The 25,552-nt window shown below is 41.7% G+C and overlaps 1 long non-coding RNA gene and 1 pseudogene across 4 annotated transcripts in view; one reads left to right on the top strand and one right to left on the bottom strand.

Annotated features, from left to right (window-relative positions):
* LOC118009428 overlaps positions 1-25,552 on the top strand; it is a 572,526-nt gene that overhangs the window by 164,142 nt on the left and 382,832 nt on the right. For all 3 annotated transcript variants that reach the window (XR_004678925.1, XR_004678927.1, XR_004678926.1), the window contains 2 exons: positions 7,972-8,104; positions 23,820-23,942. This is a non-coding gene — a long non-coding RNA (uncharacterized LOC118009428). The remainder of the gene's footprint in view (positions 1-7,971; positions 8,105-23,819; positions 23,943-25,552) is intronic.
* LOC118009427 lies at positions 10,901-12,341 on the bottom strand (annotated as a pseudogene). The gene has a single exon (XR_004678924.1). The product of XR_004678924.1 is annotated as an elongation factor 1-alpha 1-like (transcript).

Genomic DNA, 25,552 nt, shown 5'->3' with positions numbered 1-25,552 from the left:
GGGAAGGAGAACAGATATAGGAAGGACAATATTTCAAGGTCATGAGGTGAAAACATGAAAGAGGAACTCCACAATGCTTATTTTTTTATATTAATATTTATTCATTACCTTTAATGTACTAGGGTATTGCTAGATACTTTTCATGCATAATAACATTTAGTTGTCAGAACATATCTCTGAGATAGATGTTCTTATTAACCTTATTTTAAAAATGAGGGCATTGAGGGATTTTTGCCCAAAGTTACATTGTAAGTGACTGAATCAGGATTTGAACTCAGCCCAGTCTAGCTCTAGAGTCTCAGCTTAGCCCCTCCATCACTATGCTGAGCAGAAACAAGTTACATGTGGAAAAAGGGAGCCTACTAAGTAGGTTGGAGAAGAGCTGTGTTCCAGAAAGTGGATGTAGGGAAGGTAAACGTTATAGATTTAAACTAAATTTCAGGTGGCCTTGAGTGCCAGACTGTGGATTTTGGACTTTATTGTGAGAACTTTGGGAAGCTTACATGATGGAAATCAATCTGGGGTTGTGAAGAGTTGAAGGCATGAGATGAGGTAAGGCAGAAGGAGAGCTTGGCAGGCTGTTATAGTACAACCGAGCACAATGAATAAGCCTTCAACTATGATGCTATAAATTTTAAAGTGGATAATAAAAAGTTGTGAATCTGTTTTCTTAGAGTAATGACTCTAAAAGTATTTCTAGGTTAATTTTAGAGGAGAATATAGGTCGCCCCTCTCCTTTCTCTGTCCTTGGCTGGATTTTCATCTACCATGGAGAATGCTGAGAGAGATGCCATAATAAAATTGGGAAATGGGAAATATCTTCCCCTGAAGCACCTTTGCCTATGAGTGTAGTCATTTGTGCCTTTCTTAAGGCTTGTGGGGACCTTCTTAATTCATGCAAGGACTGAGAACTTGAATTTGATCTCCTAGTTACTAATAAGTTAACAATCTTACTTTGTTCTATATGACAGATAGGACTCTGTTTATAGTACTTCTATTAGTTTTGCCATATAGAAGAGGTCTTAATTTATCCTGAAGGGGTCTATAGCAGGAATAAGTCAAACTGTTGTTACCACAAATGCATTTTTGAGAATTGGAGGCCTGTCGATGTTCAGAGAGCTTCTGGTATTATGAAAGGTCCAGGAACAAGGTAAACATTTAAGGTGAGTTTAATGAAGAACTATAACAATTGTACCTAGCTTTGGCTTTATCAGGATTTGCTTTAAAATATAACATTCACAACAGAGTGAGTTCTCATGATTCATGTAGTTAGGTTCCATAAAGTCTCTGTGAACACAGAGTTAGCAAATAATGAACCTTTGCTGTTGTGGAAATGCAGGATAAGTTCTTGCAAGCCTCTGGTCACAATATTTTCATTAACAGATCAATGCATAACCTTGTGGTATGTGTGTGTCTATTTAAAGACTTCTTATTTAAAACAGATGGTTGATTCTTGAACATTGAACTATGGCCAACAGCATTGTAACTCATGCCTGAACGAAGCTTCTCTAACACACATGTTTTCTGCATAAGGCACATCATAGCCTTCTGTGCTTAGGAACACTAGATGGCACTTCAGTACCCCAGTGACTGGGAGCCATTTTAACCCCCAAATTGGCAAGTGTGGCACTAACTACACAGCAGAAAGGACACCTATTTCCAGTACGGGAACTGGAATAAGAAGGTGGAGCACCAGCTTGTTCCACCTTGGCTGGGAACATGTGCATCGAGTGATTCGAAGTTTTTGCCACTCTGCACATTTTCCTAAATGATCACAGAAGCTCCACAAATATTGATTTTGGGGTTACAAATAAATTGTAGCAAGTAGGTAAACTTGTAAACATAGAATCCATGAATAATGAAGATCGATTATATGTGATTAATGAATGACATTATTTTTATAACCAAAGTTCAATTTGGTTAATTATGTGCTAACCCATGCTTAGTTAAACCCTGTCTGGGGAAAATCCTTGATCCCACACAGTTCTTCTCTGATTTGTAGGGAGAAAGCATAGGGAGGTAACAACAACTGGACCAGGTACTTGCCTTGCAAATCGAAACCCTGCATGACAGTGAAGACCCTTTCACCAGTCCAGGTGTGAAAAACACCACTTGAGTGATGACTAACCCATATGCTCACCCTAACTAGTGAGAACTCACAACAGACTTAATCTCCTTTTGCCTCTTGTGCATCACTTACAACAGAGCATGTGAAGCATAGAGGGTTTTAATCTTGGGACGGGACTTCCACCCTAGGAGAATAAAAAACACAAGGAATTGCCAAAGCTAGACTTGCATGTCTCCCAAGACAGGAGCATCAATCAAACAGCAATGGAAGATGCTGTTTGATGCAGCCAGGGAGTTAAACCCAGGCACAGAAAGACCAGGAAGTGTACTCTGGGTCCTGCTTACAAGCCTCGGTGAATTAAATTCATAGGTGAAATCCAGGAGGTAGAAAGAATGATTCAGCTGGTTAATTGTAAAGTTTGATTCAAATTTGAAAGCTATCCAAGCTGTCCCCTCTTGAACAGTGAGAACAGTGGGGTCGTTTCAAACTTTGGAAGCAATTGCCAAACAAGGAACTGAGTCCCCAAAGCCCTTAGGTCCAAGATGTCCTGGTGCTAGCTCATTGTCCTGTCCAACACCATGGAGAGACTTCAAGGCCTCACCTCAGACCTCCTGCACTCCACTGGCACCCAGGGGCCTTATAGCAGTGGTGACTCCTCCCCACGCTTCCCAACTCAGACCTGTCCTTCATTGCAGGCCCCGTGCTTTCAAACCATCTGTGAGTCAGGCTTGTCACTGCTGTGTCCCTGCAGGGAAAGCCCAGACTCCTTTGGCTTTACCCTGGTCCTCTTCCATGATGCCCTAAATCTTGATTAAAGTGCGGTCGTAGGTACTATCATTAGAAGTTCTGGGGATTGTCATAAGAATGGTGAAAACACAGTAAGCTTTGGCACTTTTGAAGGCTTTTCTGCAAAATTTAGTTCTGTGCAACACTTTATTTCTGAATGATGCTAAAGTAAACAAGACCTAATCATTTTGGATGAATTGCTTGGTTCACAGCCTTCCTGGTTCATGCATATTTCTATTCTAGGTAGAAAGAATGATAGTAAAGTTTCTCAAATGAGAGAACTAGCATGAAGGAGCATGGCAGGGTCTCTTGGTTAGTGCCCCAATAACCAGGTCCCACCCCGTTCTTCCAGGATGGCTCTGCTGAGGCCACCATCTCAGAAAATATCAAATTTCCGGTCTCCCTTGCAGCTAGGGGTGGGCATGTGACTGACATATGGCTAATGAGATTCAAGGGAAAGTCAGTGGGGAAGATTCTGGAAGAAGGTTTCCTCCTCGATTTAAAAAAAATTTGAAAAAAAATTGAACAATACAGAGACGTATCAGGAAAGTTCTCTGACAGCCCACGTGACTCTGGCCCTCTCCCCTCCTGCCTTTGCACTGAGTTGTGGTTAAGTCCGCTATAGCCCAATTGCTGTCACAAAGAGACTTACTACTCATGCACCAAAAATGGCAGGTGGGAGAGAGAAGTCCTGATCCTTGATGACACATTGAGTCCTTGAGCCAACTGTGGCACTGCCTTTATTCAGATTTCTTGTTATGTGAAAGAATTAAAACTCCTAAAGAGTTATTCTGGATATTCTGATATGTGTATCTGTAAACTTCCCAACAGATCAGGGGAGGAAGGGACTTCCTTTTAAGGTTTGTGTTCTGGGTTTGATCCTCAGAGCACATTTGAAAAGTAAGGAAACCGATGGGCAAAGATGCAGAAAAAATCATGTATGTAGACTGGTAGAGCAAGTTGTTAATGAGGCCAGGGCTGGGGTTGATTTTTTTTAAGATTTTATTTATTTATTTGAGAGAGAGAGCATGCACAAGCAGTGGGGAGAGGGAGAAGCAGATTCCACGCTGAGCTGAGAGCCCGAAGTAGGGCTCTATCCCAGGATTTTGGGATCATGACCTGAAGTGAAGGCAGACACTTAACTGAGCCACCCAGGTGCCCCTGGGGTTGATTTTTTTGGGCAGTTTGGTTGGTGTTTTCATTTCATGGTCACCAGCTGAACACTTAATGCTCTCAACAGCAACAAGAGCACCACCACCACCATAATGGTGATAGCTAACACTTTACTGAGTGCTTACACCGGGTACTGATACTGTTCTAGGACTTTACACTTAAGAACTAATTCTGCCGGGAACCTGTCAGGTCTCCAAGGTGGCCCTTGATGGTCCCCAGCTCCTGGTGTTCACACCTTCAGGTCCTCACTCCTCACACTGTACCAGGGTTGCTTTGTGTGGCCAACGGCATCAGGCAGAGGGGCTGGTGTGTCACTTCTGAGATTAGATGATGAAAGACAGCCTTCCTTCTTGGAGAAGAACTGAGGACTCCACCCAGACTGCTGCTTGGTATTTTTGTGGACGTGTATTATTTGATCACTTGGGTGGGGTGGTCCCCAGTGTGGAAGAAGTGGTATAAATCCATCATCATCTCTACGAGAAGAATAAGCTCCTGTGCCCATGGTGGGTCAGCAGAATCACCTTTCTACATCAAGGACACTGTGTACAAAGGACTCAGCCCACTTAGAGTCATTCTTTTATTAAATCGGTGACTTCAAAGCTAGTGCAGATCCAAAGCCTGAGCTCAGTAGCTCTCTCACTCTGATATTTAGTGCCTGTCAAGGATTTGGACTTGTGTAGAGGACAAAGAAAATTTGTTAAAAATAGGGGTTACACTTTGGGAGGTATTTATTTTGTCACAGGTTGGTTCCTGCTCCAAGCAGTGGGTTAACTTAGAGTTCATATGCTTTTCAAATTTGTATTAATTAATTCCCCCTCCCAATGACTTCTGAATGTGTTAGAATGAGAGCTCCTGGCAGGTCGAGGTCTTGGAGGAGATGTCAGACATTTGGAGAAATCATAGAATATTCATTCCAGAGACAATGTACACAAAGGCTCCCAATTACTGAATAGAAGTGTGGCACAAAATTAAAAATCCCCTTTGTAATAATAAAAATTGTATCATTTTACAGTCTGTCTAGCTCTTTTAATTTTTCAGAATACCTCTACATACATTGTTTCTTTCCACTCCACTCTTATTCTGTTACAGCTGAGGAAAAGTGACTTAGAGAGGTCAATTGATTTGTTAAGGTCATCCAACAATTATAGCTTGTTTATTTGGTGCTTACTGTGCCTATTTACTATTCTAAGCACTTTACAGATATCAACTCATTTAATCCTAACAACAACCCTGTGAGGTAGTTTTTGTTGTTAGCCCCATTTTTATGAATAAGGAAGTAAGGCCCAGAGGGGTTAATTAACTTGTCTAAGATCACATAGCTAGAAAGAAACCGAGTCAGGATTTGGACTCCTTTTGTCTGACCCATGAGGGCTGCCTACCTCCAAATCTTTACCCACTACCAGGCCATGCTGTTAATCATTGAGCTTTACTGTATTAACTAGCAATATAGGCTGGAATCTGAACCCCCTTCACATTTGAAACTCTAATATTGATTTCTTTGCTCAAGATGGTAGCCATCTTGTTATAGAACCAAATATAAAAAATTACATATCAGATGTCCACTGTTCTAGAAAACTGTTAACTTGTAAACATGGCCTATCTTTTCTAACATGCTAGGTTATCTGCCATGTTTGATGGAAAGACCTTCAAATGATAGCATTGGGAACCATCCCATAAACCTTGAGAAATCTATCAGTCTGTTACTTCTGATTCCCGAGTGTCCCACATGCACCACAGGGCAGCTCTGAAGGTGCCAAGTCCTATCTGCACATGGGTGCCTGTCCTTCCCCCACTCTACCTTAAACCTAAATGGAAATCAGGCAGATGTCTTCCTGGGTTGCTTTCCCCAGGCCCCAACCTGGATTTAGCTCTCAAGATCTTATTTCTCTGAGAGCGAGACCTGAGATCTGGGGCCAGCCCCTTATTGCCTTCGGTATTTGTTACCATTGTGCATGAGCCGACTATTTCAGCGTGACTTACAGGAGGCAGCATGGTGCAGGGGATGTAGTGTGGGCTGAGGGTCAGGTCAACTGGTTAGGGTTTTTATCTCTCCTTTACAGTTTTCTCTCTTAAAGGCTCTCCTCCTCTTCCTTGACCTTATGCATATGCAGAGGAGGCAGCATCCAAAATGGCTTGTACCTGTTTCTCCCACCAGACATCAAAGATTGGGCTGAGTTACCCTCTGTGCCTCCTGACATCAAAGACACCAGCAGTTTTGACATCCTGGAGGGAGGTTGGTGTGGGGCCAGTGGCTGGAAAATGTTTACATTTGTATAGAAAGAATCAGACTACCTTCTACCTTGCACACATAGTACCTGAGCGCTTACTTTCGAGAACTTTCTCATATACTGTTAACACTGACAACAGTTCTGTCAACTAGTTCTATTATTATCCTAAAAGATCTTATGAGGTTACACTACATCAAAAACTAATGATGTAATGTATGGTGATTAACGTAATAAAATTAAAAAAAAAAAGATTTTATGAGGTTTTAGGACTTGTCCAAAGGGTGACACAAGGATTCAAATCCAGAACTTTTTACCTTAACTCCAATGTTCTTTTCAAAATGCCACACTGCTCTGCCCATTACCATCCTCTTTCAAGAACTTTTTTTTTTTTTTTAAGATTTTATTTACTTATTTTTGTGAGAGAGAGCTCAAGCACATGAGCGGGACTGAGGGGGAGAGGGGCAGAGGGAGAAGCAGGTTCTCTGCTCAGCAGAGAGCCCGACATGGGGCTTGATCCCAGGACCCTGGGATCATGACCTGAGCAGAAGGCAGACACTTAACTGACTGAGCCACCCAGGCACCCCTTTTTCAAGAACTTTTTAGAACTTTGTAAAGAAGATCTTATAGAATATCCAACCACTAACTTTGAGTCACCCAATAATTTAGAACTAATAATAATATCAGCTAATGGTTATTGAATGCTTACTATGTGTCAGGCACTGTGTTATGTGCATCAAGTCTCGTTTAGGTCTTAAAACCAAAACCCTGTAAAGCTTTGCTCCTCAAGATGTGGTCTGCAGACCAGCAGCATGGGCATTACTAGGAACCTGTGAGAAATGCAGCCTTCAGACCCTGCTCCAGATCCCCTGAATAAGAGCCTGGATTTTACTAGGATCCTAGGCAATTAGTGTGATTATGGATGTCTGAGATGTTCTGCTCTGAGGAACTGCCCTTGCCCATTTTATAGGGGGGAGAAAAATAAGGCTTGGAGAGATTTCAGTAACTTAGATGTCCATTTAGCCTGTGCATTCAAACCAGTATGCCTGCCTCCAAAGCCTTGCATATTACAGATGACTACTTTCCATATTTGAGCCTCAGCCTGTATGCCTGTCACATGGAGATAAAGGTGCCTAAGGGTTTGGGTGTCATTGCATGACATACAAGATAATCGTGCAAAGCAGAGCAGGCTGAGCATCTTGCCCATAGCTAAAAGACAGCTTGGGTTATTTTCCGTAAAATGGTGTTAATAATGCCCACTTGGCAACATTCTGAGACTCTCCACCATAATGCCTGCCAAGAACTTAGCCAGGGTTCAAGAAATGGTGATTATATTTTATGTGTATAATGATGAAAACTCATGGTTGAGGACTAACAAGTGTTTCTTCACAAATTTCCAGGCAAAGTGTGATTTCTCCTTGTTTAGAAGGACAAGGACTCCCTTTCTGTGGCAACCCCCACCCCCCATTCCTGTAGCAAGAAACCTAAAAGTGAGATAAGCAGGAACAGAACATTTTATCTACCCAGAGGCCTTGGGCTTTTCCTGTACTTATTTGCTTAGTAGGGAGAAAACTGGACCATGAGCAAATGTCCATTTCTGTATTTTCTAGCAATATCTCCCTGCTATGGGTATGATTCTAAAAGTATTTCAGCCTTGTGAATGAATGCCACTTTTTTTTTGTATCAATGCATCACAGGGCTCCTTTCTTTTCTCACCAGGGGAGACATCACGAGTCTTTCTGGAGTAGCTCATGCCAAGAAGTCACACAGGGACTTGGCGTCCAGAGATCTGGTCATTTGGAGCTTTGCTGGTGTCATAGATGTGGTCCGACCTCCAGCTGATGGGCTCCTGGTCAGTCATCCCACTGTTTGCACCCTTCCCCCTCTGCTCTTGGGTTGCTGGGGGAGCATCTCTTTTGGGGAGTGACCAGTGCCATTTTTTTCACTGCCTGCCTTGCACTGTGTTGCTTCTAAGTCTAGGCTTCTGTTCCCATGGTTCCCATTTCTACAAGGAGGTACAGGGCGGTGGCTAATGCACCCCAGTGTCTGGTGACAGACTGCATTCAGATCCTGGATCTGCAAGTTACTTCACCTTTTTTGTGCCTTATTTCCTTTGCTGACAGGGAATAGTAAAAGTACCTACCTGCTTCCTTGTGGGAAGGGAATTCCCTTCCCTTGTGGGTTGTGGGAATTTAGACAAATTTAGAACAGTGCTTAATGTATAGTAAGTATTCAGTAATGGCTCTTGTTATCTTTTTTGTTTTTCCCAGGAAATCTGTGACCAGGACATTTTTATTTCCCACTTAGCCGATGAACACATTGGGGTCACCCAAGTACAGGTTCATAATCCCTTGTACCAAAAAGCATTGAAATAAGAGATTTTTTTTTTAAATAATTCATTTAGTAGTAAAACCTGACCAGAACTGACATGATAGTATCTATGATCTTTATTTATCACACCTAGTGTAAATATTCATGTTTCACTGAAAGAGTAATGTGTTAGATTTTGGGTGTGGCTATGTACCCTGCTGGGAGTTGATGAAACTTTGAGACTCAGATTGCTTGCCTGAAAAACACAGTTAGTGATATCCTTGTTATGGGGTTGCTAGGGGATTAGATAAAGGAATGCATATATATTGAGAAGACTGGCCATCCTGTTCTTCTCTCAGATGGAGACTAACTAGAGCTGAGACTTCTGGGACGAATATAATAGGGCCCCCAGAATGAGCTATTTAAGGAGCCTCTTGAGAAAATGATTGAAATGTAGGCCCAGTTCTTGATGTGTAGGTTCTGGGGTAAGCAGGAAAAGAGCTAAACTCTACCTTCCACCAATGCCTTACTGGGTCAAAGGGGGTCAGAGGGGCTTTACTGCTAATTATGAGGCAGCAAGGGCAGATGTCCACTCTGAGCTGGGTTTAGATGCTACTGCCCATCACCCCAGCCCTGACCCCACCTGCACTGACTGCATGTGCCTGTTCTCACAAACTGCCCAGGCTCTGCCACGGCCTTCTGTCTTTTCTGTCCCCCAGGCACTGGGCACACAGGTTGTCCTTCCATTTCATGAACTCTGAGTTCACTCCTGGCTCTGTGACTTGACATTTGTGGACCCCTCTGCCTGGAACCTTCCTCTCCCAGATCTTCCTACAGTGGGCTCATCATCTAAGTCCTAGGTCTATTGTCACCTCCTCAGAGAGAGGACCTGGCCACCCCACTAGCTAAATGACCGCTTGCTTCTCATCATTCTCTATCTTACAATCCTGGTTTTCTCCCTTTTTTCTACTGAGCATGTACCCATTATCTCATGTTATCTGATCTATTGGTTCATCTTCTTATTGTCTTTCTTACTGCATACGAATACAAATCCTTAAGTGTGGGGGCTTTGCCAGTCTTGTTCATTATTGTGTCCGCAGGCTCTAGAACTGTGCCTGGCACATACATTTATTGAAAAATAAATGAATCAATGAATGGGAAACTGTAAGGGAAATCCAGCTTGGAAGACCCTGTGTCTACTTTATACAATGGCATCAGGAGGCATCAGATTTTATCCCCTCTTCCAGACTGTTTTGAGGAGCATGGAAATCCTGCTGGTATCATGGAAAGCAAATCTGAGGTGACTCCAGCCTGAATGATTGAGGCTCAAGGAAAAATATGAGGCAGAAAACAATATCCTGTAGACAGTTTCTCATAGTGGCAGTTGGGGATAGACTATGGAATGAGCCTGGGATTTGGGGTGGTGAGTTTGTGGGGATTCAACTGTACTTATAAAATGTTATTCCTTTTTAAGAAAAAGAATCTCAAGCAAATATAGCAAAGTGTTAAGATTTGATAAACCTGGGTAGAGGATGCATGAGTATTTGGTATACGATTCTCGATAGTTTTATCATTGTTTGAAATATTTTTTAATAAAACTTAAGAAACAGATATTTCTATTAGGTAAGATCCAGGAAGATAGATTCCTCTCTGTGGATAGGGGTGGTTTTACTGAGAGGTGGATGGAATTCATAGATGGAGGCTTACAAAAAAGAAGTGATTGGGAGAGAGGGAATCAGAACCCTCCGGGTAGGGCAACCAGGTTAGGATCCTCTTGTGAGGGGCTGATTTCCTTGGGGACTTTTCCTCTAGACTCTAGGCATAGTTGGCGAGAATTAACCTCTCCCTCTCCCCATATTTTAGTTATCTTTAAAAATTTGTTCTAACCCTTTAATGAAGAAATTCATGTAGTACAGTCTGTTATGGCATTCTGGAGAGATGAAAGATGGGGTAGTAAAGAGAAAAGGGAATCTTGTTCCCCTTCTCCCTCGCACCTTGAAGAAGAAGCTTCATTCTTTTTCTTTCTTTCTTATTAAACTTTTGTTTTAATGGGTCTCAAAATTCTGTGACAGATTTTTGGTCAAGTTGTTCCCATTAAAAAGTACTGATTTTAAAAACTAATACCTTAAAACTGCCACACACACACACACACACACACACACACACACACACACACAAACAAATGGTCCACAAAACGTTCTCCTTTCCTTCTGAAGGTTTTACGATGCATTGTTATCATTAACCAGTCTTTTACTATTAAATGGCCAATTGACACAAACAGTTCTGAGATGGTTCTTCCACCACTGATTAAGACTGAGGTGGCAGGTATTGGGGATAATATTCATTTAGGCTTCTGAGCTTTCTGGGCAGACTTGGTGACCTTGCCAGCTCCAGCTGCCTTCTTGTCTATTGCTTTGATGACACCCACAGCAACCGTCTGTCTCATGTCACGAACAGCAAAACGGCCCAGAGGAGGATAGTCAGAGAAGCTCTCAACACACATAGGCTTGCCAGGAACCATATCAACAATGGCAGCATCACCAGATTTCAAGAACTTGGGACCATCTTCCAGCTTTTTTCCAGAACGACGATCTATCTTCTCCTTCAGCTCAGCAAACTTGCAAGCAATGTGAGCCGTGTGACAATCCAGCACAGGGGCATATCCAGCACTGATTTGGCCTGGATGGTTCAAGATAATCACCCGAGCCATGAAGCCAGCTGCTTCCATTGGTGGGTCATTTTTGCTGTCGTCAGCCACATTGTCATGACGAACATCTTTGACAGATACGTACTTCACATTGAAGCCCACATTGTCCCCAGGAAGAGCCTCACTCAAAGCTTCATGGTGCATTTCAACAGACTTTACTTCAATTGTAACATTGACTGGAGCAAAGGTGACCCCATGCCAGGTTTAAGAACACCAGTCTCGACTCGGCCCCCAGGGACAGTACCAATACCACCAATTTTGTAGACGTCCTGGAGAGGCAGACACAAAGGCTTGTCAGTTGGACGAGTTGGTTGCAGAATGCAGTCTAGAGCTTCAAGCAGTGTGGTTCCACTGGCCCATCTTTACGGATGACTTTCCATCCCTTGAACCAAGGCATGTTAGCACTTGGCTCCAGCATGTTGTCACCATTCCAACCAGAAATTGGCACAAATGCTACTGTGTCAGGGTTGTAGCCAATTTTCTTAATGTAGGTGCTGACTTCCTTAACAATTTCCTCGTATCTCTTCTGGCTGTAGGGTGGCTCAGTGGAATCCATCTTGTTAACACCAACAATTAGTTGTTTTACACCCAGTGTGTAAGCAAGAAGGGCATGCTCACGGGTCTGCCCATTCTTGGAGATACTGGCTTCAAATTCACTGACACCAGCAGCAACAATCAGGACAGCACAGTCAGCCTGAGATGTGCCTGTGATCATGTTTTTGAGAAAGTCTCTGTGTCCTGGGGCATCAATGATGGTCACATAATACTTGCTGGTCTCGAATTTCCACAGGGAGATATCAATGGTGATACCACGTTCACATTCAGCTTTCAGTTTATCCAAGACCAAGGCATACTTGAAGGAGCCCTTTCCCATCTCAGCAGCCTCCTTCTCAAATTTTTCAATAGTTCTTTTGTCGATCCCACCACATTTGTAGATCAGGTGACCAGTAGTGGTAGACTTGCCCGAATCTGCGTGTCCAATGATGACGATGTTGATGTGAGTCTTTTCCTTTCCCATTTTGGTTTAGGTTGAGCGGTGGTTTTCATGACACCTGTGTTCTGGCGGTAAACCCGTTGCCGAGGAAGCTTCGTTCTATTGGGTAGATGCATTTGGGATTCCCACATGTGGCCTTTGGGACTGTGAGCAATTGCCCAGTGGGAGCTGAGAGGGATGGGGTATGAATCCTTGATGCTGAAGACTGCTCCTGAGTGAACACTTAGAGCTGTATAAAGCCGGATGCTTGTCCTTGTATGTTAGTGAGACCTAGAATGTGACCAGTAAAGGGAAGTGGGCACCTGAGTTGTATATGAATAATAGAATGTCAAACGGAATGCGAAATTCTTGGAATTTGGGTAAAGCCCAAATCTAGAATAGGATGTAAGTACCCTTACATTCTAAAGACACATCTAAGTAAAAGACACATCTAAGCCAGTCTTAACGAAGAAATGACAAATGTGATCCAGCAAGTAACATCCTGTTTCACCTATTTTTGCTTATAAAAAAAGAAAAGACATTTGAAAGGATTTTATTGAAAGAAATCCATACAAATGAGAACTCTTTGGCTTTTTTTCCAGCATGTTCCCAACACCTCTCCCCTTCCCAAGAGGACCACTATAGAGATTGGCAGTGCCTACGCAAGGGGATGCTGGTCTCTTAGTCCTGGCAGAGGCCCAGGGGACAGTGTTACCATTGGGACAGGGCATGGAGAAAGAGGTCTGGGAAATCTCGTGTCCCTGGGTATCAAGAGTAAGACTGATGCCCACCTCCTGCCTAGAGAGTTCTGAAGCAGTAAGGCTGTCTGGAGCAGCCCACAGAGGTAGGGAATGGGGAGGGGGGAGGGGTGCACTGCATCTGGGCCAGTCTATGATGTTTGTGTTCCCATGGCCATGACCAGTAGAAGTTAACAGGGCCTCAGCCATCTTCAAGTGATCCTCCCCCAAAAGGCTACCTGCAATGGGAAGGAGACAACAGCAACTAGGGGCTGAGGCTGGACTGCTGAGGACAGGAGATGGGGGAGATTGAAAGAGGCAGCCCAGATTGCCCAGGGCCAGGTCAGAGAACTGGGCAGTACTGAGTTCAGAGCTGGCAGGGAGGCTCTGAAAGATGGACACCTATATTACTTGAAGGCTTGATATCCGGCTACGGTGATCTCAGGGCAGATCTTCTGTAGTTTGCTCCCTCTCCCCACTGCCTCTCTGAGTCTGTAAGTGTGCAAAGATAGAAAATGAAAGGTGGAAAAGGCATAAGAGACCAGATCATGTACCCTGGTACCTAATGGTAGGTGTTTGACCCATGGGCCAGAACTGGATTAGGGAGAAGGAAGAAACTGTTAATAAGATATGATATTGCTGTTTGATATGATTCTACTGATTTTTTTAATACCTGAGAGTGAGTCTTAAAGTGAATTAAAGTGACAAGGGCTGCCTGAGATGTTGTCTGGGAGGGGACAGGAAGCTTTGCTGGAGCATGCCAGTAATGGGAGAAAAATAGCACTGTTTCCTGGTTGTGTCTTATTGTAATCAGCTCATATAATAAACCACAAAGAACTTGGCACAGTATCTTATAGATGACAAATTCTTGGGAAATGCCAAAAGGCAGTTATTATGACCATCATTTTTGTCCTCATTTTTTATAAGCAAAAATAGGTGAAACAGGATGTTACTTGCTGGATCACATTTGTCATTTCTTCGTTAAGACTGGCTTAGATGTGTCTTTTACACATCATGCTATGTCCCCCTACATAGCAAGTGAGTCAGGTCCAAATCACCACCAGACTCAGAGGGCACAGGGCAACAGAACAAAGCAATGTCTGGAAACCAGTGTAAAAATCCAAGAAAGTATCAGTAATCAAATCACACTTTAAAGTTCACCCTCAGATCCGCTTGCCAGAAAATGCTAAAGAAAGAAACAGGAAAGATGAAATATTTTAAATTTGTGTTGAATAAATGTGCTGTCCTTCCCAAGGAGGGGGGAAGGTTATTGACACACCTTGAGTGACATATTCTAGATGCTCCCCCTGGAAATGTCTCTTGATGGAAGCCTTCAGGGCATTTCAGCAGATTGGGATGGGGGTACATTTTGGGTGTGGTTTTCATATAGTCTGTGGGCCTTGGGATTGCAGGGCATGGGTCCATTCTTGTTCCTCTGGCTTTCTTGTGGAACTAGCCCAACTGTCATTTTGCATATCGAGTCATGTCATTTCACCATGGCCTCACCCTAGAAATGGAGAAGAGCCTTATGGGTAAGCACTCACTTTGTGGAGAATCTGGAAGGCACGACTATGCTAGCAAACACAGATGAACAGAGGGAAAGCATGGATGGTAGAAATTTATGCTAATCCAAAAATGTCAATTGCTTCAATCCTTACCAACCATCTTCTTTGACACTAAGTTTTTCACAGACTAATCTGAGTTTTATTTTTGTTTCTTGCTAATCTAATATTTGGGGATGATGAGAAACACTGAAATGGAAAGAAAATAGGTAAAGTAATGGGGCAGGAGAGCCTAATCCATAAACTGGATTGAATACTTTGGGGTTAGCTATAAATATTGTTTTGTAATTATGTGTCATTGTCTGGGTGATTTATATGGACACTCTGTGAAATATGAGAGGAGAGATGTACCCTGTACCTGTTTTGCTTCCTCTTTGGATTTGGCTCTGTTAATAATAAAGCTTATAAAGTGAAGAAAATTACCACTGACACAGAATCACAGAAGGTACCAGGGCATTGGGTAGGAATAAATTTTAGGCAATTGAGACTGCATTTGAAAGAATCCTTTGTTAGAGCATTTCCTGGAATAACGCACTATTGAGATTTGCCATGATTGATTCTGGGAATCTTGGGGCCACTTTCTCTACTATTGTAGGAAAAACACCCATCCAAGGAATCAATATGTTCAAGTAGAGCATGCACAGAACAGTTTAATATATCCATCTCTCCTTGGGAATAGCTTATTTTTTAAATCACAGGAATACTTGCTCTTTTGAGTGCTGACCCCACCTTTATCTTAGGTGACCTAAGACAATAATTTGACAAAAAAATAATTCTCCAAATACATGATGGAAGTTGACTCATTAATGTGCAGATGGGGACATGTAAGGAAATACAACCCTCTAAATTCAGCAATCTTATTCTGCCATAGCCCATGTACCTGCCTCCACCTTTATTAGCTCTCTACCCTCACTGAGACCTCCAGACTTTCCCCTTCCTGTTCCTTTCACTTGTTTGTTATACACAACCCTGCTCATTTCATTCATTCATTAGGTAGCTCCTTGCTCATGCACTTTGTTATATAACTCCCTGTGTATCTCAGGCACGTGGTACACACTTCCACTCACTTCCACTAGGCAGCATGCTGTGAGAGGGCCAGATGAATGGGAATAGAAAAAGCATCAGGACAGAAGTGGCAGGTACCCTGTCCCTTACAGCCAAGTCTGAACAAATGTGAAAAAACCTCAATCAAATCCAGGCTCGTGTCAGTACCCAAATAATTGGCTTGAATCACAAAAGGGCAAAGACACCCCCATCTTGACTGACATATGGGTCTGGCCTCCATGTGAGAAAAACCAGTAGCTGTTTAACACTCCCAAGGGGACTGGCAAGCACTAGGCAAGTATGTGAGATTGCCTGGCTCACTGGCTAGAAGTCAGACATTCTAGTGTTTTAGTTCCTCTCTCCAGAATGGTGGTAAGTGGTTGGGGGGGAAGGTAGAGTTAGCTGAAAGACTGGGCAGCAGGTTCTGGTTGAGGTGGGACGATCCTATGGAATGGGAAAAAAATATAAAATCTGTGGCTCTATTTAGTACCCCTCTACTCCTAGCTACTCAGATTTGAGATAGAAGATAACTAGGAGGTTCCTAGTTTGATGCTAGCTTGAACTCCTCTTGCCTCATGGCCAAGCCTTCAGATGACTGACTTGGTATACTTTCAGTTGCTTCTTGAGGGCAGTATCTGTGCCTTACCTATTCTCTCCCATGTCTCTGGACCTCTCACTATACACGGAACATGGTCAACATGTCTCAGGTGACATCTGAGTAAATACTGGAATGAATATTTTAGACAGCTTTAATCTATAAGCCTTATTTATTTTTCATTTTTCCCCAAGCTCTCACATTTAACTCTTCATTTTATTTTATTTTTTAATTTATATTTTAAAAATATTTTATTTATCTATTTGAGAGAGAGATACCAAAATAATGAGACAGAGCATGAGCTGGGAGGAGAGGGAGAAGCAGGCTCCTCGCCAAGGGGCGTCTGACATAGGGCTCGATCCCAGGACCCCAGGATCTTGACTTGAGCCGAAAGTAGATGCTTAACCAATTGAGCCACCCCGATGCCCCTAATTCTTTATTTTAGACACCAACCAGTTTTAGATACTGATTTAGGTTTTCAAGTCCTTATCACTGCTTTAAATGCCCTTGTGTCCTTCCTTACTCTCCTCCCTGACCCAAGTGAGAATTATGTTCTACCCATAACCTGGGCATGCAGCTCCCACTGATTGCACAAAATGGGATTTTTACAATCTCTTCCCCTCCCCAGTTTTGTTGAGATATAATGACATTAAATATTGTGTAAGTTTAAGGTGTACAATGTAATAACTAGTTTTTGCAAAAATGATGACCACAATAAGGTTAGTCAACACATCCTTATCATTTGTTTTCCTCACTTCAGTGGACTTTGTGGTCAGAAAGATCTGCATTTGGACTCCAGCTGTATTAATCAATAACAGATTTTGGGCAAGTTATTTACCTTTTCTGAGCCTCTTCTGCTCACCTATATAGTGTGGATAACAAAGCAATGTCTTAGCATTATTGTGAAGACGTAATAAAGTCAAAAGTATAATATACCTAAGAGTGCTAATGAATAGGTGTTAAATCTTTATTAAATCCCTTTTCTCCCATGGACCATGGCTAGGCTCTACTTCAGTGGTGAGTTTACCTCTCCATGCATCTCTCCAAGCTACTGTTATAACCAAAAGGTTTATTATCTTTATTTGCTATTAAAAAATAAAGAAATTAACTTGGCCATGGTCACATGACTGGAGTTCAATATAGCCAGGATTTAAACTCAGTTTTTTTTTTTTTAAGATTTTGTTTATTTATTTGAGATAGAGTGAAAGAGAGAGCACAAGCAGGGGGAGCGACAGGCAGGGGGAGAAGATGCAGGGCTCCATCCCAGAACCCTGGGATCATGACCTGAGCTGAAGGCAGACACTTAACCAACTGAGCCACATAGGCATCCCAATTCTTTTTGACTCATGTGCCCACATGCTCTTTTTATTCTGTACATTAGCAGGGTGCTACCATCAAATGTATTTTATTCTATTCTAGCATTTTGAAACTGAACCAAGTTTTTATTTTAATTTTTTAAAAAGATTTATTTATTTTGGAGAGGGAGGGAGAAAGAGAGAGAATAGGGGAGTGGGGTAGAGGGAGAGAGAGAGAGAATCTCAAGCAGACTCCTTGCTGAGCAGGAAAATGGGCAAAGATGATTGTCTCATTACCTTGCTGAGCACTCCACCAATGCAGGGCTTGAGCTCATGACCCTGAGATCATGACCTGAGCTGAAATCAAGAGTTGGACACTTAGCTGATTGAGCCACTCAGGTGCTCCTGAACCAAGTTTTTAAAGTTCTGCATTTTTACAGAATCACACGATGAGTACAAAGCAGATATCAACAAATGCTCAACTGCTGTGGTTGTATTTTACTGATCCAATATCCCATTCTTTATCCAGCACCAAAAATAGATTCCCCTGAGTGTATGTCCTCACCTTTATCCATATACTCATGTGTGGACAGCTGAAAAATGATATCCATGTCAAGTTCCTGGAACCTGTGAATGTTACCTTAACTGGGAAAAGGGCCTTTGCAGATGTAATTAAGGTAAGGATCTTGAGATTAGGAGATCATCCTGGATTACCCAGATGAATCCTAAATCCAATGACAAGATAAAGAGGGATATTTGAGACAAAAGAGGAAAAGACACAGAGAAGAGAAGGAAGCAATGGGACCACAGAGGCAGGTATTGGAGTGATATGGCCACAGGCCAGAGAATGCCTGGAACCATCAAAATTGGGAAGAGGCAGGGAGGGATGCTCCTGTACAAACTTCCAAGACACCTTGTTATCAGACCTCTGACCTCCATAACTGCAAAAGAATAAATTTCTGTTGTTTGAAGTCACCAAATTTGGGTGATTTGTTACTACAACCTCAGGAAACGAATACACCATGCATTTATATGCATAAGCTAAATGAAATCAGAAATTACATTTCTTTAGTGCTTTCCCTCTCCTGTGATTCCTAACTCAGACATTGTTCCAGACTTTGAAGCAATGTTATTTGCTTGGTTTCCTATCTTAACTACTAATTCTATAGCTGCCTTGGCTGGTAGTGTAGCTGTAGGGCCTCTACCAATCAATCTCTAATAGACCAAGGACAGATGAGATTGAGTGAAGTTTGGAGAGTTTGGGTCTTAGAGACCCAGGGTCAATGTTTTGTCTTTAATCACTTGCTTAGAGGAAGACAGAAAGGTGAGGTCAGAATTTCCATTAAATATGGAAGATATTAATTAGGAAAATGGGCAAAGATGATTGTCTCATTACCTGGCAAATTGATTTTAGCTCACTAGCAACTGGTACCCCTAGATCTGAAAGTCATGCCAATGGGTAGTTTAACACATTCTTTGAAGAGATGTGACAATTGCCTCAGTGAAGAATGTGCATCATTTGAAATTAAAGTAAATTCCTGTAGGATAGTATTAAGGTAAAAAGGAGAGTGATCTCTTGACATCTAGAAGTGAATAAAGTGACCAAAGGTTATTTGCAAGTGATTTGTAGTGAATAATTGCAGACCTAAGATGGAAAATGAAATAGATTAAATCTTCAAGACTTGAGATAAAGACTCCAGTTCTGGAGCTAATGTGGTATAAGATCTGTATCTTACTAGATGGGAAAGAAAGGAGAATAAATAGCTTTCTGATAAAAGAAACTTGTCTGTAGTGATGATTTCTCCAAGGACCTATTTTCTCTGTTAGAAAATCAAAGAGGAAAATTATATTGCAAGGTCACAGAATTAATCTTTCTCTGAACAACAACAACAAAAAATGCAATTAAAAAGACAGATTTATACCTCGAAATAAATCTGTTGATAGTGATTGTGGTTCCTATTTGAGTGTCAGCTAACTGGGGACTGATACATGAATAAAAATTATTCCTGATTAAAAGAACTGTGGAAGCTGGGTTTGGTTTCAGGTCAGAGTCCATTGGTCACTCAGAGGTGGTTGCACTCTGTTCCACAGGAAGGGCAAATCAATCAGAGTGAGAAAGAATTAGAAGCTGAGATGTTCCTGTTCATCCTGATTTTGTCACAATTTTATGAATTCTCAATTTTAACTGTAATAGCCGTCACAAATTTTCATTTTTCATAGCTGTTACTTGGTCAGAGATGTCACACAGCTGTTCCTATGTCTCTGATCCTCCACTCTCTTCTTTTATTTCTATACATTCCTATCATCAGTTATGGTGCTTTGGGTGATAGGTAACAGGTGTAGGGGATGGTATTTAGAGGGTAACTTCCTCTAAACTGTCAACATCTACATATAATCTTCTGGGGAAATAATAGCAAATGTTATTTATATCTAGATGTTGACAGTTTAGAGGAACTTTTGCACATTCCAAAGTGCAATTTTTGGAAATCAACTACTTAACTATAACCATAAAGCATGCTTCTATCTGTCACATAATGTAAGAAAAAGTACCAAGACAGAAAACTAAAATTAAAAAAAAAAAGTGAGTACATCTCTTGGAATTCCTTACCACTGTCTCATCTAGGTTATCTGGGACTCCTTGGTCACAGTGTTTTTCATGCTAGGTGTATGTTATCTACTATTGTGTAACAAACTATCCCAAGATTAACAGATTAAAATAATAAACATTTATTATATCAGAGTTTCTGTGAGTTAGAAACTAGGAAGCAGCTTAGCAGGGTGGTTCTATCTTGGGGTTTATCATGAGGTTACAGTGAAGTTGTTGGCTGGGGAGGTAGTCATTTCAAGGCTTGAGTGTGAGAAGATCTGCTTCCAAGTTCATTCACATAGTTGCTGGCTCTTGGCAGATTGGGTATTAGCAGTAGCTGTAGCCAGGTTGGCCTTGAAGAGTGGAAGTCTGTATTGTTGAACCCATGCATAACCTTCTCCCTGCCACCATGGCCTTTTTGCTCACAAGCCTGTTGGGCAATGGCAGGGGTGGCTGGGGAAAGAGGCTGACTAGTCTCTATGGAGTAGCCATCCAAACTGCATGAACGTTAAAATCCTCCTCTGAGATCCATTCAAAAATGTTTGTCTACATACCTCTTTCCTAGACCTCCTAGCCACCAATTTTCTAATCTTGTTCCTTCCAAATCCCTGACCATCCTGCCAAACCATTAGCCACAGCTCCTAAATTGGTATAGACATGTATCTTTGGGCACCTCTCTCATTATTCCTTGATATTTAATTATGTGTCTTCTCTCATGGAAATTTTCACACTGTCAAGTGGACATATTGGACAAGATTAATTTTTAGTGGCATAAACAGGTATAATATCTTAATCAAAAGGGCTTTATTGTTTTTATATAACAATTAGTCTGAAGATTAGAACAATTAGTCTGCAGTCCAAGCTGGGTCCTCAAGGGAAACTTTAAAAAACAAGGCACCTTCCAGCCTTCTGCTACTACCCCTAGGCCATGGTTTTCCTACTCTTGACAATAGCAAAGTTCTATTGACTTTTTGCCCAAATACATCTTTGTGCCTCCATTCTAGCAGAAAGGGGGAAAGAAAGGAGTAGAAGCATTATGACAACAAATCCTTTTTATCAGGAAAACAAGAGCTTCCTTACTCTGCTCTTATCATTCAGAACTAAGTTCCATGGTGTTCTTCAGTGAAATAGGGTCTGGGGAGATGAATATTTCTCGCTGGGATTCTCTACGTGAGAAGAAAAGGATGAATGGATATTGGCAGTTTCTACTATTTATGATCTTTTTCTTTTCTACAGTTAGTATATGTTGAAGTTGGTGGATAGAAATGAGAGTAGGTTGAGGATCTGGGGGTAAGGATAGGAAAAGGAGGAGGGGACTGTCAGGGGGAGGAATTGGATGCTGGAGGAATGGGTGCCCTTTGTTTTTAGTAAAGTTAGTTAATTTCCACTTCATGTCAGGTCCCATTGTTTTTCTAAGAGAGGAGACCTAAAAGGTAAGGATTCCTTAAATTTCATGCCACTTTTCCTGCCTTCCTTACCTTGTGAAAAGAGAACCTCTTGTTCACCCATTATTGCATGATGAGTCTTATGAGGATTTGCTTTGGTCCATGATACATGTTTGGTGGTTCTGTGTCTTCTCTGTCAACAACCAAAGTGACTTCTTTGGGTTTGGACTTCCATTTCCCTCTTCCTCTGGAGATATTGGCTGTATATTTGCTGTCTAAACAGAAAAATGACTCTAAGGTGATGGTTTTTGACTGAGTAGTTGGGAAGGGCAGAGATTATTAGACCAGTGAGGCAGGTAATTTTAAGTAGGTGGGACTTGGGAAGATACCAGATCACACCATCTATCTAATATACCAAGTTTTCTACTTGGCCTAAGCAAGGGTGTTTGGCTGTAGACATCATCCTTTAACTCATTTTAGTTAAAGACTGACTACCCAGGCCCCATGTAAATGCTCTCTAGATTCCTGGGAAATAGCCTTTGAATAGGGTGGCCTTCTGTGCAAAAGCTTTCCGTTCTACGTTCATGACCATATTTAAATAACAAGCTGCCAGTAGCACTGAATATTAGTAAAATGTCAGATTTTCCTACCAAGAGATTATTCTTATGCCATCTTCTGACACTGCAGTGGAATAGAACATAGATTATTTGTGGGGGAGAGGGGATCATTAACACATTTGTTATGTGTGAGTGTAATACACATTATAAATCATACATATATACATTGATAAACTGAAAGCATGAAGCTACAGAATTTACTGTGCAATAAAAAGTTCTGGGTCTAAACTAATAATGAATACAGTGACATGAACCTGGTGTCACAGCTCATAAACGACATGAAAAAAGATTTTAATTCTTCACTTACCCTGAGATAATTATTGCCAGTGTCAGTGGAAACCTATTCAAACTATCAGAGTTTCTCCTTTTTGGATTAGTAGGTTTTAATAATTTAAGTCATGCCTTTGATTTCTAGGTTGTTTCATTGGCAACCTAGTTGGGAGTCTTTTTGGCAACTAAGTGGGTGAGAACATGTCCCACAAGCACCCCAACTTATGGAAAAGTGTCAACAGCTTTTTTTTTTTTCATTTCTAACCAGTCACAGAGCATCACATTAGAGCTGAATTACCCCCTGCATATTTGTTCCAAGGAAGATTTAGATCCTTACATTTTGTAGTTTGGGATTCTACTGATCTCCACCTGACATGACACCACCCATTCCTCTCCAGTCTATGTTCTTTATTCTGGTGTGGCCAGTGTCCCAGGTCATTGATTCTGTGGGAAAGCCAAACTTCTCAGAAACAGAAGGGCTTGTGGCTACCAACCTGGTCAGTGTCTGTGACCCTGATGTTCCCTCTATGATCCATGCCTTGTCATGACTTCATGATTTCCTATCCCCTCCAACCCAGGGATATACTTTGTCAGCTGATCTGTCACGACACTTGAATAAAGTTCTCTTCTTGTTCATGACCCATTTCGGCATAGTAAGAACATAAATTTGAAGAGGTGGAAGGGAGTTTAGAGCACCAATTTTTCATTACCTGCCATCCTATTCTCTGGCAGCTCATTACACAAAGCTGCCAAATCCCTAGGTAAGATGTCAGGCTACCTTGAAAACTACATTTACTAAAAACTTCATTTGTAACAGACACCCAAGGGAACATAAGAAAGTGGCAAAGAACAATTAGGTGACAGTATCTTTTTCTGGATCTACTTTATTATTTATCCTTTTCTTGCAACTGTCAGAACATATTTGTGTGTACATTCATTTAAAAACACCGCAGGAGCTAGGAGAAATCCAGTTTTCAGTTTTTCTCCCATGGCAGTCTCATGGAGAGATTGTCCTTTTTCATATCCCAAAAAATATAGCTTGCAGGAGTCCAGAGAGCAGGAGCTTCAGGTTAGCTGACAAGGGAAGGTATAAGAAATCCCCTCATAAAAATATTGTACTTTAACATCTTATTTCTCTTTTTTATCCTCTCATAGTACTCTTTTCTTTCTTCACATGAAAAATTATTTTTCTTTATATTTGTAATTTCTCCTCAGATTTTTAATTTTCCTCAGATAAGCCCCAATCCTGGGTTCCTTGGTTTAGCTGGCTATAGCAGAGAGAACTAGCTGTCCACCACATATTTGTGCTCCCCTTTCCACAGTGGGCAAGTGTCCAGCTAGAGACTACACTTCCCAGGCCCCTTGAATCAAGGTAGGATTGTATGACTAGTTTTCCCCAAATAGAACACGAGCAGAAGTTATATGCTTCTTTTCTTAGCTTGGTTTTTAAGAAATGATCGTGCATTCTTTGCCCTTTCTTCTCAGGACCTCTGCTGAGATTCAAAGAACTCCAAGGCCCAAGGGGATGATGGAGCCACAGAACAGAGGGTGACTGTATCTTGAATTAACTTGTGAAAACAGTTGACAAACACTTGGACAGTGCCATGAGTATGAAATAAACTTCTCTTGTGTTAAGTCGCTAGAATTTTAGGGCTTCTTTGTTATAGCAGCTATTGATAGTCTATCTAATATACCATCTTTAATCTGAATCTTATCTTTTCCATCATTGGTCCTCTATAAACTGGCTGCTTTCTGTCTTCATTTGTTCCTTCTTACTCTCCATGATTTTCCTGGGTGAACAGCTAATGGGATAGGTAAGGCTGGGGGTAGAGGGCAAATGGAGAGATGATGAATTCTGCTTTGGGGATATTAATCTGAGTTGCCTAGGGGATATCCAGGTGAAGGTGTCAAGTAAGAATTTAGACATTGCCTCTGATTTCAGAGAGGTGTAGACTAGAGGTAAAAGTTTCAGAGTCAATAGCCTAACACTTACATTTAACTCCAGAAGGATTGTTGAGATTATCTATGGAGAGAGAGTAGAGAATGGAGAAATGCGCCTTAGGTTTCTCAACATTTAGGGAGTGGGTAGGAAGGTGTTTGACAGATTAGAATGGAAACTAGAAGGAAAACCAGGAGAGGATGAGGTCAAAGGAGCCAAGAGAGAAGAGTTATTCAAGAAGGAAGGAGTGGTCAGTATTTCCAATGCTATTGACTAGTGGGGTAACCATGGCAGCATCAATGACCTTGACAAGAGATGTTTCCTAAAGTTGATGGTGAGAAGCCAGACTAGACTGGTTGAGGATAGAACTAGAGGTAAGGACTGGGGACTATCTGGTGTAAAAGACCCTTCAAAAAATTACACAGGAAGAGCAGCAGAGAGATAAGGTAGAGTGGGAGGAGGTGTGGGATGTGGGGTGAAGGAAGATTTTCTAAAGATGGTAAGCACTTGAGCCTATTATATGCTATTGGACATGATCCAGGGGGAAAGGGACAAATGATACAGGAACACACGTACCATGACACTGCCCAGCTGTTCAACATGAACACGATGCAGTGCAATTTCTTCTTACTCCATGGAGAGTCTTCCATGATTGAATCAACCTACAGTGACTTCTGCCTCCTCCAGCCTCCTCCAGCATGTATGATATGTATGGCTTTTCATAAACTTACTCTGAACAGCTTAGTATGGTGGAAACACCAGTGTTTGGAGTTGGCAAGACTGGGACTGAGTCTTTTCTCCATCCCCTTTCCGATGCTTCTCCAGACACATCTCTTTTCACTTTTCTTTCTTACTTTCTATTCCAAACCATTCAGATGCACTTGAAGTTCATGTATATTGCCTCTGTAAATTCTTGACCTTTGCAGGTGCTATTGCCCAGGTCAGGTATGCCCATTTCCTCTTCTCCCCCTCTAAGAATGGCTAAATCCTACTAATCAAGGTCAAGTGTTTTTTATATAATACTTCCTTGATCTTGCTAGTTAGATGCTCGTCCAGTGTGTTCCCACAGAAACACTGCATTCTTCTGCAGTAGCACTTATCACACTGAAGGACAATTGTCCTTAATAGTCTTACTCTCTAATAGGCCTTGAGCATCTTAACAGTAGAAATCATGCCCCATTTATCTTTGGATCCCAAGTGACTTTCACAGTGTCAAATACATGATAGACATTCAAAAAATGTTTAATGAATGAATGGGTGACTGAAATAGTCAGTAGAT

Source organism: Mirounga leonina, unplaced genomic scaffold, assembly GCF_011800145.1.
Source record: "Mirounga leonina isolate KUSES-001 unplaced genomic scaffold, KU_Mleo_1.0 Mir_127, whole genome shotgun sequence".
NCBI lineage: Eukaryota > Metazoa > Chordata > Mammalia > Carnivora > Phocidae > Mirounga > Mirounga leonina.
Note: the sequence above shows the minus strand (reverse complement) of the source record. Positions and strands in the feature narration are given on the sequence as shown.